Source organism: Gavia stellata, chromosome 2 (assembly GCF_030936135.1).
Source record: "Gavia stellata isolate bGavSte3 chromosome 2, bGavSte3.hap2, whole genome shotgun sequence".
Lineage (NCBI taxonomy): Eukaryota > Metazoa > Chordata > Aves > Gaviiformes > Gaviidae > Gavia > Gavia stellata.
Window position 1 is genome coordinate 71,110,587 of NC_082595.1, and position 15,460 is coordinate 71,126,046.

Consider the following 15,460-nt stretch of genomic DNA (forward strand, 5'->3'; position numbering starts at 1 on the left):
GAGACTGATACTGCAGCCCATGGCCCTAGAGTCCTCTATGTCTAGCAATGGCTGCTTAATTTAGTGCCTTCGTTATCATCTGCATTTATTGTCAGAATGTGGAGATATCTCTGTTACTGCTTTGACTCATTTTTTGGTAAAAATGCTGATGATACAATGTTACAACAATTGAGAATGCTGAAGTTTTAGGACTAAACAAGAATAGAGTCTAGCTAAGAATAGGTTTCAAAGGGCTTTACTGAATTAAACCACAAAAGTTATGCTCAAATGCATATAACCAAAGCAAAATAGCAATAACAATAAATGGAAGCCTTCTTACTATCTCAAATCCTGTAAAACAGGCATAGAGATCCCTGCATAAAACTATAAAGTATCTCATTCTTTGGAGAAATAAGAGATATGTTGAAGGACCTTTTGGCTAAGAGTGATATCTACGAGAAATGAAGACATACAAAATATTAACATTTATGTCTATTTATAGAAAGAAGAAGGAAAGGATAAACACACATATGTGCACATTACTGTGAATCTTTCCTCCCTGCTCTTAATGTGTCAGTTGTCTTCACTGAACAAAAGTTCTTTCAGAACAGAGACCCTATCTACACATAAATATAGCGCTTTGCACAGTGTGTGCTCTATTTGATGGTCTTTAGGTCTCTGACACACGACAAATGTAATAAACTGGACACCACTGATAGGAAACACTGCTTTCTTATTAGTTACACAAATTCCAAAATCTGAAAAATTTAGAAAACTTCTGATTTCAAGCTGGATATTGAGAATAGCTTTTGAGTGTCGATTATACATTAAATGGTTTATGATGCTATTCCAAACTTGTTTTTTCAGCTCAAATTCTGTCATTTTTCTTCTCCTTTACATTATTACTAGCATAAATAATCGAGGCACTAGACACAACCATCCCATTTGTACCAGTTTGCAAGGGTTATACTATAATCAAGTTCTGACATTTAACACGACACACATAATTTGAGACAATTACAATTCTGGGTTAAATCTAAAACTGATTTATAAGAGGTAAAAGTTAGGCTCTTTATCCATAATTGCACCCTCAGGAATAAAACAAAGCATAATAAGGTGGTAAGGTGTAAATTAGACTAAAATATATGCTCACCTTTCAGGTTCCTTACAGCTTCAAAGTAAAGCCCATTGAAAATAAAGGAAATTTTCCTGAATTCTGTGGCATTTGGATTCATCATCAACATAAAATACTTTCTACATTATTTTAATTGAATTAATTGCATCTAGGGAAAATAAGGGATCAAAAATTTTTAAAAATCGGCCCACTATACGCACACTGTTAAACCTGACAAAAAGATGATATGACAGATTTTTTCCCTTCCTCCCTCCAGATAAGGAGTTAAGTATGACAGTCATTAAAGGGTATCAGTCAGACACTTGATGGCTTTGGGTGCAGACACATCAATTTGTGTGTTTCCCATTTCCCTCTAGAAGTTTTTCCTCTGGCCAACTACAGTGAAAATTATCAGCTCACACTTCAGTTTTCCTCACGACATAAAAATCCAGGAACAAAATACCAAAGTCTAAAATACCAAAGTCCTGTCTTTGGCAGTATCTATTAAAGATCTCTAGCACTCTTAACATTAGCATACAACAGCAGCAATCATTAGCAGCACCGCTGTTCAGAATGGTGCAGGCAGGGAAAGGTTACACCATCACACCCAGAACAGTGGCCTCTTGAATATGCTGACATCACACTTGTGATCACACACCCATACTTTGTTGCTGGCAATGCTGTTTCACAAAACCCAGCAGTCACTGCCAGTTTTAGCTGAAAACTTCGTATTTCCAGGCTAAAAGCAACCTTCAAAGCTCCCCATAGAGTGCTGGTCTACCTTGTCCAAAACCACCATTTGGAGACAGGAAAATTGAAGTGTCCTGACTGTAGGACACCTTTCAGGTTCACAATATGATCCCAAAATGACTGCCCACCAAGGGGACCAGCGGCAGCAGCAGTAGGAAGCTACATGACTGTTCTTTCTCATGGTATACGTGAGGCAGGTCAAGGTGTGTGCTAGAGGCTCAAAGGGTTAGCAGAGATCTCCGATGTGATGGCACACTCCTGCCTTTTCAGCCCCCACCTGTTGATCCAGGAACTACTGAGTACTCTGTGGTAAGACTGCAAGAGAAACAGTGGGTAAGAAAGAGGAGGTTCCTGTGTCTGTCTGAGTGAGATCCAAGAGCTAGATAATGTTTATAGACGACTCTCTCAAGATGAAGCAGCTCTCAGTTCCCAGTCTTGCAGAGTGCCATTTGACATCTATCTGCTTTCACCAAGCCTTTGGTCCCTCAGCAAGAGATTGCTGATCCAGGCCTTTGGGTATTTCTTCACGGCACGGCAGATCACGATGCATGCTGCAGAGGCACTGAAGCTAAGAGTGGTCAGAAAGTTAAAAGCAGGACAGTCCAAGTCACACAGATATCAGAGATTTGACCTACCTGTGCATTTGGGACAGTATCTCTGCTCTGTGCTGTGTGGTCAACTCTAACTCTGTTGAATAAATGTAGCTGTGTCCTAGGCAATGTGCGAACACGATTGCCAGTGAAATGAAAAAATACATTTTCAGATTTTATGTAGTTCCAGTCAGATAGCAAGTAATTGCCATCATTCTTCTCAGTGGAAAAAGAGTTTTCAATATAATGCTACAGAAGAATTAGAGCATTGAAGTAATGGGTGTGTTTATGTGTGTTACCTATATTTGTCATATATATATATGAAAAAAAATTAATTGCCATGAGAACCAGGTCTAACAGTCTCACACTTTTAACCTATTCCTTCTGGCTTGATTTTCCTCATGAGAGAATTTCCCCTTTTGGAGATGGAACAATGACTGTCCTTCGGAAATCCACTCTTTTTTGAACAAAAGTTCAAAAACTCTGACGTTTAAAAACTCTCAGAGCTCTTGAAGCCAAATAACTGATTCATTCTGGCATTTTCAACATATCTTTGAAAACTCTAATGAATGTATGAATAAAATAAAACAGTTATATTAGCATTTATTCAATCAAAATGCCTTGGGAGTGGAAATTAGTGACTCCCATTTTATCACTCAACCTTTTCCTTAATTCTATTCACATGTTTGTCAGCAGCATTGAGCCGCCTGATATTTGCATGAGATGCTGGCTTTTTACAAAATTATTCTGTAATAGAATAGAGTTGCCAAGATTTTTGTGCCTTTATCAAATTAATTCTGGCCTTTCTTCTCACTCCTCACATTGAAAACACATGGTTATCCCAACCTAGCCATTTTGTCTGAAGGACAGTATATCCCTCTGAGATGCAATGTCTCCCACGGGTGTTTTCCTTTCTTTCTTTCCAAGTTATTTCATCACAGGCTGCCTCCTCTTTTGTGGAACTTGCACTGCTACTGGAGAATGACCCAGAAGATTCTCTTGAACAACTTGATTTTAATTTCTCCTTTTATAATACTAGATATACTTTGACAAGTATCTTTTGAGAAGAGTGTGCATGTGCACATACATGTATGTTTCTTTTTTCTTTGGGGTGTTTACTTTGCAAGACGTCAAATGACAATAAGTGAGTTCAGTAGATCCTGTGCCTGCTTCTCAGGCTGAACTCTCTGCAGATGGAGCCACATCAAATGTTTCATGGACACCAAATGCCCACAAAGTTGACTAAGAAGTATATAAGAATGCTTTTTAGGGGAGTTACCAGCTAACCTTCCTTAGGAGTTCATAACTCAATCTTGTGCCCATGATAGGGGGCTTCTGTCTTTGTGAATTGGCAGAAAAAAGGCTGTTGACGTTGTCTACCTGGACTTCAGTAAAGCCTTCGACACTGTCTCCCACAGTATTCTCCTGGAGAAGCTGGTGACTCGTGGCTTAGACAGATGCACTCTTTACTGGGTAAAAAACTGGCTGGATGGCCAAGCTCAGAGAGTTGTAGTGAATGGAGTGAAATCCAGTTGGCGGCCGGTCACAAGCAGAGTCCCCCAGGGCTCAGTTTTGGGGACAGTCTTGTTTAATATCTTTATCAATGATCTGGATGAGGGGATTGAGTGCTCCCTCAGTAAGTTTGCAGATGACACCAAGTTGGGCAGGAGTGTTGATCTGCTTGAGGGTAGGAAGGCTCTGCAGAGGGATCTGGACAGGCTGGATCGGTGGGCCCAGGCCAACTGGATGAAGTTCAACAAGGCCAAGTGCCGGATCCTGCACTTGGGTCATAACAACCCCATGCAACGCTACAGGCTTGGGGACGAGTGGCTGCGCCACAGAAAAGGACCTGGGGGTATTAGTTGACAGCCGGCTGAAGATGAGCCAGCAGTGTGCCCAGGTGGCCAAGAAGGCCAATGGCATCCTGGCCTGTATCAGAAATAGCGTGGCCAGCAGGAGTAGGGAAGTGATCGTGCCCCTGTACTCGGACTGGTGAGGCCGCACCTCGAATCCTGTTTTCAGTTTTGGGCCCCTCACTACAAGAAGGACATGGAGGTGCTGGAGCATGTCCAGAGAAGGGCGACAAAGCTGGTGAGGGGTCTGGAGCACAAGTCTTATGAGGAGCGACTGAGGGAACTGGGGTTGTTCAGCCTGGAGAAGAGGAGGCTGAGGGGAGACCTTATCGCGCTCTACAATTACCTGAAAGGGGGTTGCAGAGAGGTGGGTGTTGGCCTCTTTTCCCAAGTGATGAGTGACAGGACAAGAGGCAATGGCCTCAAGTTGCACCAGGGGAGGTTCAGGCTGGATATTAGGAAAAATTTCTTTCCTGAGAGAGTGGTGAGACACTGGAATAAACTGCCCAGGGAAGTGGTGGAGTCACCCTCCCTGGAGGTATTCAAGGAACGTGTGGACGTGGCATTGTGGGACGTGGTTTAATGGGCATGGTGGTGGTTTTTTTGGTTGATGGTTGGACTTGATGATCTTACAGGTCTTTTCCAACCTTAGTGATTCTGTGATTCTGTGAAATAAAAGTCCCTAATCCTCCAAGGATTCCAGGTTGACAGGAATCCCAGGTCTTCCTTTCCCTTTATTTTTAACTTAAATTTTTTTAAGGAACTTAAATTTTCAAAACACAGTCAGCAAACAGACAAGACCATTCTTTTAGATATTGGCTGGCAACGTACACACACAGGCACATCTGCTGCAGCACTCCAAATGTGTGGCATAGTTTTTTCCAATTTTACCAATTTAATTCTTAGTCTGAAGTGATTAGGAAAAGAATTGAAGAGAAGCATTAGTCTGGTATATGTGGCAATCTGCACCTACATTCCTGTAATAAAATGTGTCTTTCAGAAACAGGCTATTAAGTTTCCTCTTCCAGCAATATTTTTGCTTATTATTTATTATTACAAGCTGAATTTCCTAAAGGATCCTAAAAAACTTCGGTGCGCAAATCTCAGTGAAATTAAGTAAAATGTGTGCACTTAATGCTTGTGATTTCTCTTAAAAATCTCAGTCTTCATACATAACAAACAAGATACTATTATCTATTGCTGCCTAACATCATTAATGTTTGATTTCCCAGAGGAACATGATGACAGAACTGAGTCTCATCTTAGGGTGGCTTTCAGAAAGAGGAGAAGAGGTTAGTGACCTTACCTGAGTGTGTGACTTTGGATACGTAGGAGACAAGGTAGGTAAAAGTTTGTTAAATGAAAACTGGATGGCCTTTTTCCTCACAGACTGGAGTGCATTCCCCTTGATGGCGAAGGAAATTGTGATGGGAATCTGGGACATCCTGAAATCTTTATGCAGGAATAGGGCTTCTGAGGAGCAGCTCATAGCAAGCCAGAGCTGAGCAGCAGCTCGCTGCTTATTAAAGCATTAGTGGAGTGTTGAATTCTAGGAACAGAAATTTTTTTTTTTTTGGACATAATTTATTTCTTTTTGGGCAGCCACTGACCCTGAATTTCCACTTGTATGCATTTTAGATTTCCTCACTGTGTGGGACAGCACTGGAGTCTTCCATTTGCTTAATTTGTGAGTTTTGGTTCAGTGATTTCAACTGTGTGTCACTTTGCTTATTTGCTTTGACTTGCTTGAAAGCGTGATTCCCTTTGGAGTCCCTTGACTCCTTTCAACTGAATAAACTTTAGCCCTGTTCTCTTACTGTAAACTAGGTACAGATACAGTGGCCCTTCCCAAAGCAACGATACCTACAGATACCAAATTTGCCTCTTCCAGAATGAAATTGCAACACAGTAAAATCAAGATTTGATTTGCATTTCTGAAAATTAATTCTCAAAGAGCAATGTAATTTTGGTTTCAGAGGCAGTTTTTTTGTTTTATCCTTTATGCTCTGTACTGGCTCAGCTATCTGGAAATGGGAAACTACAGGGTGGTTCTGCTTTTTTTTTTTTTTAACAGACTCTGCTGTGCTGGCATCACCTCCCCATCTTCTCCATTTCAGTAATCTATTCATACAGATATATGATATTTCACAGGTTTTCACTACATAGAGTGGAAGGACTCATTATTTAATTGAGTCCAGCCTCTTAGTTTGAGAAGAAAAAGAAAAAAAAGCTTCCAATAACCAAGCACTTTTGGACAGGAAACAGGTTAAAAGGAATATTCAAATGATTTCAGCCTAACTCCAGAAATAAAAGCAATATAAACCAAGGTGTTTGCTCATTTAACTTAGAGAATACAAATCTGGAGATCTGTTGAGTAAATAAGCAGAAAACAGAATCCAACATCTGCAGTCTACCCATCTGTTGCCTGGTCTCCAGCTGCAGCCACCTCTGATGTTTCTGACTGAGGTGAAAAAGAAATAAAGGCAAATTAAGACATGAGCCCTGAGAATACATCTGCCCAATGGAAATCCTTTGTCTTCATTGATCCCCTGAAGTCTTGATACGCTTTGGTTGCAGTGGTTGTCTTAACACAGAGTTCCAGGTGTTAAGGGCTGTGCATAACTTATTATCCTTGCCCTGGTCCACGAAAGGATGACATACATGAATAAGGGATTCATACCTTTACAAGCATTAAGGTCAAAAAGGACAACCACAGCTATTCCACCTGAGCCCCTGGACCTACTGGATGCAGAATTTCTCCCAGAGAGTGGATCAAATCATAATTTAATGATGGAGAGGGACTTTTTACGAGGGCAGGTAGTGATAGGAAAAGGGGTAATGGCTTTAAGCTGGAAGAGGGTAGATTTAGACTAGCTATAAGGAAGAAATTCTCCACCATGGGCACGGTGAGGCACTGGAACAGGTTGCCCAGAGAAGTTGTGGATGCCCCATCCCAGGAAGTGTTCAAGGCCAGGTTGGACGGGGCTTTGAGCAACCTGGTCTAGTGGAAGGTGTCCCTGCCCATGGCAGGGGAGTTGGAACTAGATGATCTTTAAGGTCCCTTCCAACCCAAACTGTTCTGTGATTCTATGATATCTCCTAGAAGGATCTTGAATTTTATTTTCAAGTTCTAAATCCATGTTGAGTCATCCCTGTCCTGTCCTCCCTCCAATCCTTTTAGGAGACTGTTACTTAATTCAAACATCCTCTCTGCTAGAAAGCTGTGACTTATTTCAAGGCTGAATTTGCCTAACTCTTCGCCACAGATCTTGTCAGGTCTTTGTCAACAAGCTCGGAAAGCCCCTGCTATTGGATCTCTTTTCCATGTGTAAGTACCTGTACATAATGATCAAGCCACTTCTCAGTCTTCTCTCAGATAAGCTGAAGAGATTGAACTCTGTACACCTCACACAGTATAACTTGTTTTCCAGCTGCCGGATCAAACCTCCCAAACCTTTCATCTCTGGCACTCTTATTAGGCTGCACCGCTATGCTGGAATGTGGGAGGACTCTTCAAAGGATTTTAGACTGACCATCTGATATCCACACTGAAGCACTGTCTGAGGGGATTTTGATATTTCTTTTGATTCAGACCTTGGCTTTATGAACCTGATGGCTACGGCTCCTTTAGGGCTTAGTAATGGCTTTGCCATAAGCGAGCAAGAGAGCAGCTCATTGTTATGGAAGGCAGATGTGCCTCCACGTTTCTCTCTGCTATGCAGAACATATTCCTGGTTTGTTTTTTTTTTTCTCCCTCTGCTCTAGTAAATGAAGCTGTGGACACATGCGTGTGAGGAACGACATCAAAGGTCTGCTTACACTTCATACAATCCATTGTATGTATGAAGAAGGGAATGCAGCAGCCCCCAAGAAGTTGCTCTCTTCTATAGGTTACAAGCTCTAATCTAAAAACCTACCACAAGGGACAAGAACACAAATCCATAAATGTGTATGCACACTTCTTTGCTCATCATTTAACATTTCTAATAGAACAAGTGTCATCTAGATCAGCAATTTTCTAAACATTTTCATTTCAGGGTCTAATGCATTTTTAGTGATGTTTCAAATCATTCCCTTTTGGGGGGAGTGCCCCAAAGTCCACAAACGTGCAAGTATGTCTTTGCATTGACTTCAGTGAGTTCTAACCAGTTCCTTATACTATGAGGGTTTAACCTTTTAAAGTTATAATTAAATTCACTAGTTACTTTGTGCTATCCTCTGGCACCATTTTTAAATTAGATGGGGTGTTTATTAAACACACTTTACAGCACCTCCTAGTGAACTATAACCTAATTTACAAGGAAATAATGCTATAATTTAGGAATTAGTTGACCATTTATCCCCCCAAGTTTTTACACACTTTTCAAAGAATGAGTAGGCTTGAGGCAGAATACAAATGATTGAGAACAATGAAATGCATTATGTACAAGTTCCTATACATTTATAGGTTTGCTAATTAATAAAATTACAACTATAAAAATAATTAATCAAAACTAAAAATAAAATCTTGTGTCTCATCTGTGATTTTCTCACATCCTCGTTGTAGACCTCAAACATTGTCACGTGGATCAGAGTTTCTCAACTAGGGGCTAGAGTTACAGACATTTTAGGCAAGGGAACAAAACAGCATCTTTACACAGACCAGGTCCCTTGCTCGACATGGTTTTAATATAGTTCTCACACACAAGAAATCACAGTAGCAGCTTAGTGCTATGTTTATTTCCTCACCTCACAGACAGAGCATGTTTTGCTCACCTTTTCACATGATGCAGCATGTCCCAAGAGAGATTTAAACCTCTTTTCCCTGGCTCCCATGTTCAGTTATCAGCACCCGGCTCCGTTGCTGTCTAAAGTCACCCCTGAGAAGATGGACTGAAAATCAATTGGTAATAAGCAGCAAGAATTTGTTGCTGTCAAGGTGTCACAGTGCAAAATTAGTAGCTGGGTTTCTCAGACATCTCTGAAGCTTAAGTAACCTACACAACTATCGTCAGCCACAAAGAAAGAATAGTATGCCACCAGCTCTGCTGTCTTTGTTTGGTATCTCTCCCCTCAGCCCTCTCAATGCAATCCTTTGAAGGTGCTTATTCTGCTTTGTGAAGCACATTGCTGAATCTGCAATATCCAAACAGTATAATGAGAGTGTCAAACCTCAGTACTGATAAGGTAAACACTTCTTCTGAACGAACTTGCACTGCTGACACCAAAGCCATTTTTGGCACAAAGGAGTATGTAAATAGAAAAAAGAAAACCAGCTGCCCCTTAGAGCTGAGCAGGAACTCACAATTTGCAAAGTTCTGGCCATTGCTGTCTCATGAGTAGAGGTCAATTCACCTTCCCCACATCCGAGAAGTAAGGGGATGGGCTGGAGCAGCGCAGGGCAGGGCTGAGGGCTTGTCCCAGGATGAGGCTCAAGACAATCATATGCCACCAAAATAAGCCGAGAGCAGGAGAATTCATGTGGATAGCAATGCATAGGATCCTGCAGTATTTGGCCATGAGTCTTCTTGGACTCCTTCTGTCACTGGCCGTAGCTTTGAGGAGTACCCATGCAGCTTCCAGTAAACAGCTGGAGATCTGACCTCCCAGTCTCCTAGGGAACGAAGGCATCTCAAATCCACAGATGATCTCTTCAAGCTTTAGTGTAGGAATTCTGATTCATCAGCTTCCAAAGCCTTCCACATACAGTCCTATCTACTGCCCCAAGTGCCTTATCTTAATTCATGTTCCATCAATTCTTAATACTATAAATACAACAATAATAAATGCTGGATACATATATATGGTCTCTATAAAGATTGCAGTTACATGGCAAACATAATAATAAATTTTGCTTATTGCAGCAGCAGCTAGTAACAGCCGCATAACAATTTGCATTCTAGATCCCTGTCCTCATTTCTTATAACCTTCAGGTGTTTAAAAGAGGTGCCTCATACTGAGCTATTAATTCCATATTTAGGCACCTTGACTTTAAATGTACTGAGTGCCTCTTAGCTCTGATGAATGTCAAACAGCATTCAGATTTAGAAGATTGCATGAATTTCTAATTTTTTTCCAAGTCTCTGGATCTGTCCTTGAAGGTAAGGCAACCTCTTTACATGTTTGCATTGCATTCAGTAATAATAACACTAATCTTTCCCTTATAATAATATCAATAATAATAACATTAAAAGGAGCAGGGGGTATGATATTAAAAAAAACAGGGGAGAATGGCCCAATTAGCTATCCAAAAGTTACCAGAGCTAAGGTTTCACAAGAAATACAAAGTTTCCTATTGAAAGAAAGCCAGAGTCTTTAACAATTGAGTTGTAATATGAACATGCAGACAGACAGGTGTGTGTTTATGTACCTTAGCTTTTACATTTCAAGATTTGTCAGAGATCAATCACAATAACGTTTACACATTTAACAGTTACTTGGCACTTAATGTTTCCAGATTCTGCTTTGAAATTGCAGACCACAATTTTTCTGTTGTGTAATGCTGTTATTCCTTTGCTACATGCAAGAAAACTGAGTCTTCTCAATAAACTGCAGAGTACTGGTGGTGTGGTTTTACAATAACTGTTGAAGTAGGAAGGTTGCACTTTCAGGCATCTGATGAGAGGGAACCGTTGCATGTGGATGATATGTACCTGGATATGAGGCTGTGGAAAAAAATTTGAAAACATTAGGGGCTGATGAAACTCTTAGGTAGCTACTAAGCGGAAATTCTCAAGGGCTTCAACATGGGGAAGGAAAACACATTGCCTTCAGTCACCCAGAGAGCTGTTACTAGGAACAGCAGATGAGAAGAAAACGTTGAGTAGGCAACTGAGACAAATTCTAAGAAAAAGTCTTTTTTTCATTGGAAATGTCTTTTAACTGCCCTCTTGCTTGAACCCTAACAAAGAAAGGAATTAAGGTATTGAGGAAAAAGGAAGGGAGGAAAAGAAGAAGGAAAGGAGAAAAGCAGGAAGACAAGAAGGAAGGAGGAAAGCAGGATGAGAGGGAGGGAATGTAAGAAAAGACCGTGTATCTGAGAGAGATTGATGTGATGACCAGGTAGGTCTTTTCCAACTTCTGTTTCAGCAGTAGAGTTCAGTGTGGTCCAGATGGAAGATGCACCAAGGACTTTGTAGTGCTGGGCTCTACACCTTGTTTTTCCCTTCAGTTTTTCAGAAAACATTCAGGTATCACTCATTTTTCTTTCACGATGGAGGGTTTTTTTCCCTACAGTTTGGACCTGCTCTAAAATAAATACCTCCTAGGAGAAAATAATAGACTCCATTTCATTTTAGGTCCTATTAGTTCAAAAGCCACAGTCTTTTGTGAGTGAGGAGCAATATCCAAGTGTCCAATTAATATCAGGCTCAAGTTCTGATTAAGTGACCTGCAATTCACCCCTCTGCCCTCATATTCATTTTCCATGGATAATTATTAAATAAACATCCCATTTCAGCTGATCATCTTTTGACCCAAATATGATGTAGGGCTTTGGTAACTTTATACTTAAAAGGAAATCAAAAAGAAAACAAAATAAAGAACAGTTATTTTAATAACATATATTATACCGGCAATGTTTCATAGAATTAAAAATTGTAATTTTTGGAAAAGGGTTAGCCTGAAATATATTGCTTAAGCAACAGGGAGGCCTCTATCTTTCAGAAGTAGTCCACTAGGAACAGAGTGCAAGAGTGGACTTTGCTGAACTTAGGTATACGGCCAAGTCCCAGACCCTTAGGATTAGCTCAAAGTACTTCAACTGTGTCATAGCAAGTTCAAAAGCTTCACAGAGTACCAAGACCCACTCAAGGCAATGACAAACTTAAATTTGACAGAATAGGGAAGCAGAGACTAAAAAGACATTGCTCAGATGGGAAACATTTCTTGCATCTTATACTCCTTTTTTTTAACAAAAAGAAATGCTGAAGGTTTTCTGTACAACAGACGATGTGCAATTTCTTTCACAAACATACATCTATGCTTTGTTTTCTTACTGTTTTTGAGACAACCCTTCATTATGCCCTTAAAGAATCATTTTATGTTTATTTGTACTGTCTATACAGATTTGGGGACTTGTTTTATGAATTGCCAGAGGGCAATGTCTTTTTTTAATAAAAGTTTATTACAGTTTGATTGATTTCCCTGATATACACCGTGTGTGCCTGTGTTACAGTTACTCATTTTTGTTCTAAAACACAAATTACTCTAACTAATGTACCAGAGGAGCACTGTAACAGTTAGCAATTGACAATGCAAAATGTTTCTCAGCTTTATTTTTCAATGCAGATGTTTCCATGGAAAAATCACTGAGGGCTAGTTTGCCAGGGTCCTTATTTATTAATTCATGGAAGTTTGCAAGAGTAAGTCATGAGTGTGAAGCAGCACAAATGTGAGATAGAGCTCAGCCACCTGATCACATTACCACAAATTAACAAATCACTGTACATCTTCTGAACTGTAGTGGGGATGTTAAATGTATCCATATGCAAGCATTTACCAGCAACAAATATATATATTTAAAACGTTGGCTTATCTTAGCACATAGTGAAAGAAGCTTACACTAAACCAAATATACTCACTTTTTCCATAAGCTAAAAGCATACGTAGATACAGTTCCTGTGGCTCTGCTGATGTTTGGTAACTTACTAAACACCAGTAATTTGAACATGATTCAGAAATACATGCCTGAATGCCTTTTTTGCTCTTTCTCGCTATGAGAATCACTATATTACTTGCCATTATTTGCAATTGTTCTGGATAAGATTAAAATTGCCTGAGTTTTATCACTTGGTGAGTCAATTTTTATCTCCCAACAGAGTTCCTGTCTTTAACTCAAGTAATGTTCTTTAAAAATGGCAATGGTTTTTTAGTGGGGCAGAATGGGATGAAATGAAATGTTTCAATGAAACTTGAGGTATGTGTTATTCCCTCAGTACTAGCCTGCTTCTCATATTGCCTATGGGGATGGTTAGATTAGATAGACACACCGAGCATACTCCGTAGAGACTTTTAGGGGAGAATCATTTAAACAGCCTAGTCTTGCCTTCCATCACTTCACCTACGCTATGTGCAACCTATTGCACCTCAATAAAGACTACGATGACTGATTATTTTACAGCTAGATATTCACGCTCGCTGAAGGACATAACTGAGCTGGCAGGCTGCATCTTGAAGACAAAGAAATTGGCAACACTCGTTCAGCAGCCTTTGGTGAATGGTGGTAAGGTGGTGTGACTTCAGCTGCTGAAAGGACAAAGCTGCCTGGCCCTGCTAGCAAGAGATAGGAATTAAGCCATGAAACTAATGAACAGTAGAGGAGCCGGAAAGCAAGGTTATGCTGCCCTTCGCCTGTTCAGATAGTTCTGGATTTTAAATCTCCATCCTGCCTCTTGTGCAGTCAATAATGGCCATCACACAAGGTTAAAACAGATTTCTGTACAGATGTGCTGTCCTGAAAAAGCCCCAGTGGGCCACCCTGATGCCTTCCAGTAGTGAATATCAGGAGTGTTGTGAGCAGCCTAGATTTGACTTTGAAGTCAGCATTTCTTTGAGCAGAGGACAGACCAAGTGATTTCCAGAGGTCCCTTCCAACATAAACTATTCCACCACTGTGAATCTGTCCCAGTCATCCCCCTCCAGCATTTGGCATTAAGAAATGGAACTGGTACTTCTGTGCTCTGTGCTGGCTGCATTACCACACAAGCACCAGGAGCGTGGGTTGAAAACTGGGGCTCCTTGTGATTACAGCTGACCTGGGTCTGGCCTCCTTAAAAGGGAAGAAATCAGGAATAACTCCCCTGATAGCGGTGAAATCACCATACTACAGAAAACACATGAGATCAGACAGTTCAATATGTTTTCACATAGCTTTGTTTCTTTTTCTTTTAAAGTCATTTGTTCCCCTTGCTCTTATACCTCATCCCCCCTTCATAAGGGAGGTAATATTCAACTTTATAGCATGCTGTAAGTAGCGCATGCCTGCGCTATCGTGTATGGGCACTCCTCTGCTTTCTGAGGCTTCCCAAGCATTCCAGAGCCTTTTTTTTTAATCTACCAGCCAGCAATTGATACAGAATCTGGAAATTATTTTGCTGCCAAAAGTGTACAAGAGAGGTGGGAGTCAATCTGTGGGCTTCTGCTAGAGCAAACACAAAGAACCATTCTCTCATCTAGTAAAACAATAAGATTAGTCCTTTTATCATTAATTTTTTTTCTCTCCTTCACTGCTTTGTAAACACTGCTTGTATGACTTTGCCTCTTATCGTCTGCAAACTGAATCTGCTTTTGTTGAAGCAGTGTCAATCACAAGGGTTTTTCTGCTCATATACTTAGTGATATGGCTGATTGAAAAAGAAGACAGGCTTTCATTTGGGTCTGCAATATGTGACATACTCACTGTTGGAAGCATAAGGGGGGGAAGAAAACAAAGGGAACAATTTGGTAAAGCATAACCCAAAGTTCACTTGCTCTGTCAAGGAGATTAAGATTAAACCGAAGGAGGTCAGAGCTATTAACATTTAGACTACAGGGTATATAACAAGTTAGCATCTAGTCAGATATTCGCTTTCTAATTGGAGAGAAACTTGTTTCTAACTTTTTATGTAAACACTAGCATTAGCAAAAGCCTGGGTGGTCTCAACATCGTAACCCAGGGGACATATTTGATCCACATCTCCCTGCAAAAAATGTCCTCTATGACCAAGCTCACATTTGAATTGTAAATAAGTTTCTTGATTCCTTTCTGCCAACTGTGACAGCATTTGCAAAGGGAAAACTTCACAGTGATACTTCTGGGCTTGCTTTAAATTTGTTTTCCCAAATGCCAAATTCTCCTTCACACCACACACTTTGTGACAATCTTATTTATGTTCAGCTCTTTGGACCAAGCAAGAAGATTACTGCAGCCACCAGTAAGGAGCACAGACATGACTTGTTTGTTAATTAACTCCCATAGCAAGACTGACTCTTATACAAGTCAGATGCTTATTTATGGAATATCCTTCACATTTTCAAGCCACATTGTTCTCTGATGTTACGGTCCTCTCTCTACAGATTCTTGTTCTAAATCCAATGGCAAGTGAAGCAGGCTGGGTTACCAAGGGAAAATAAATTAGATAGCAGTCAGCAGGGTTAGCCTTTGGAAGGTGACTTGGTTAAGCCTTTAGTAGAACTGACCCAAACAAGTAGCACAA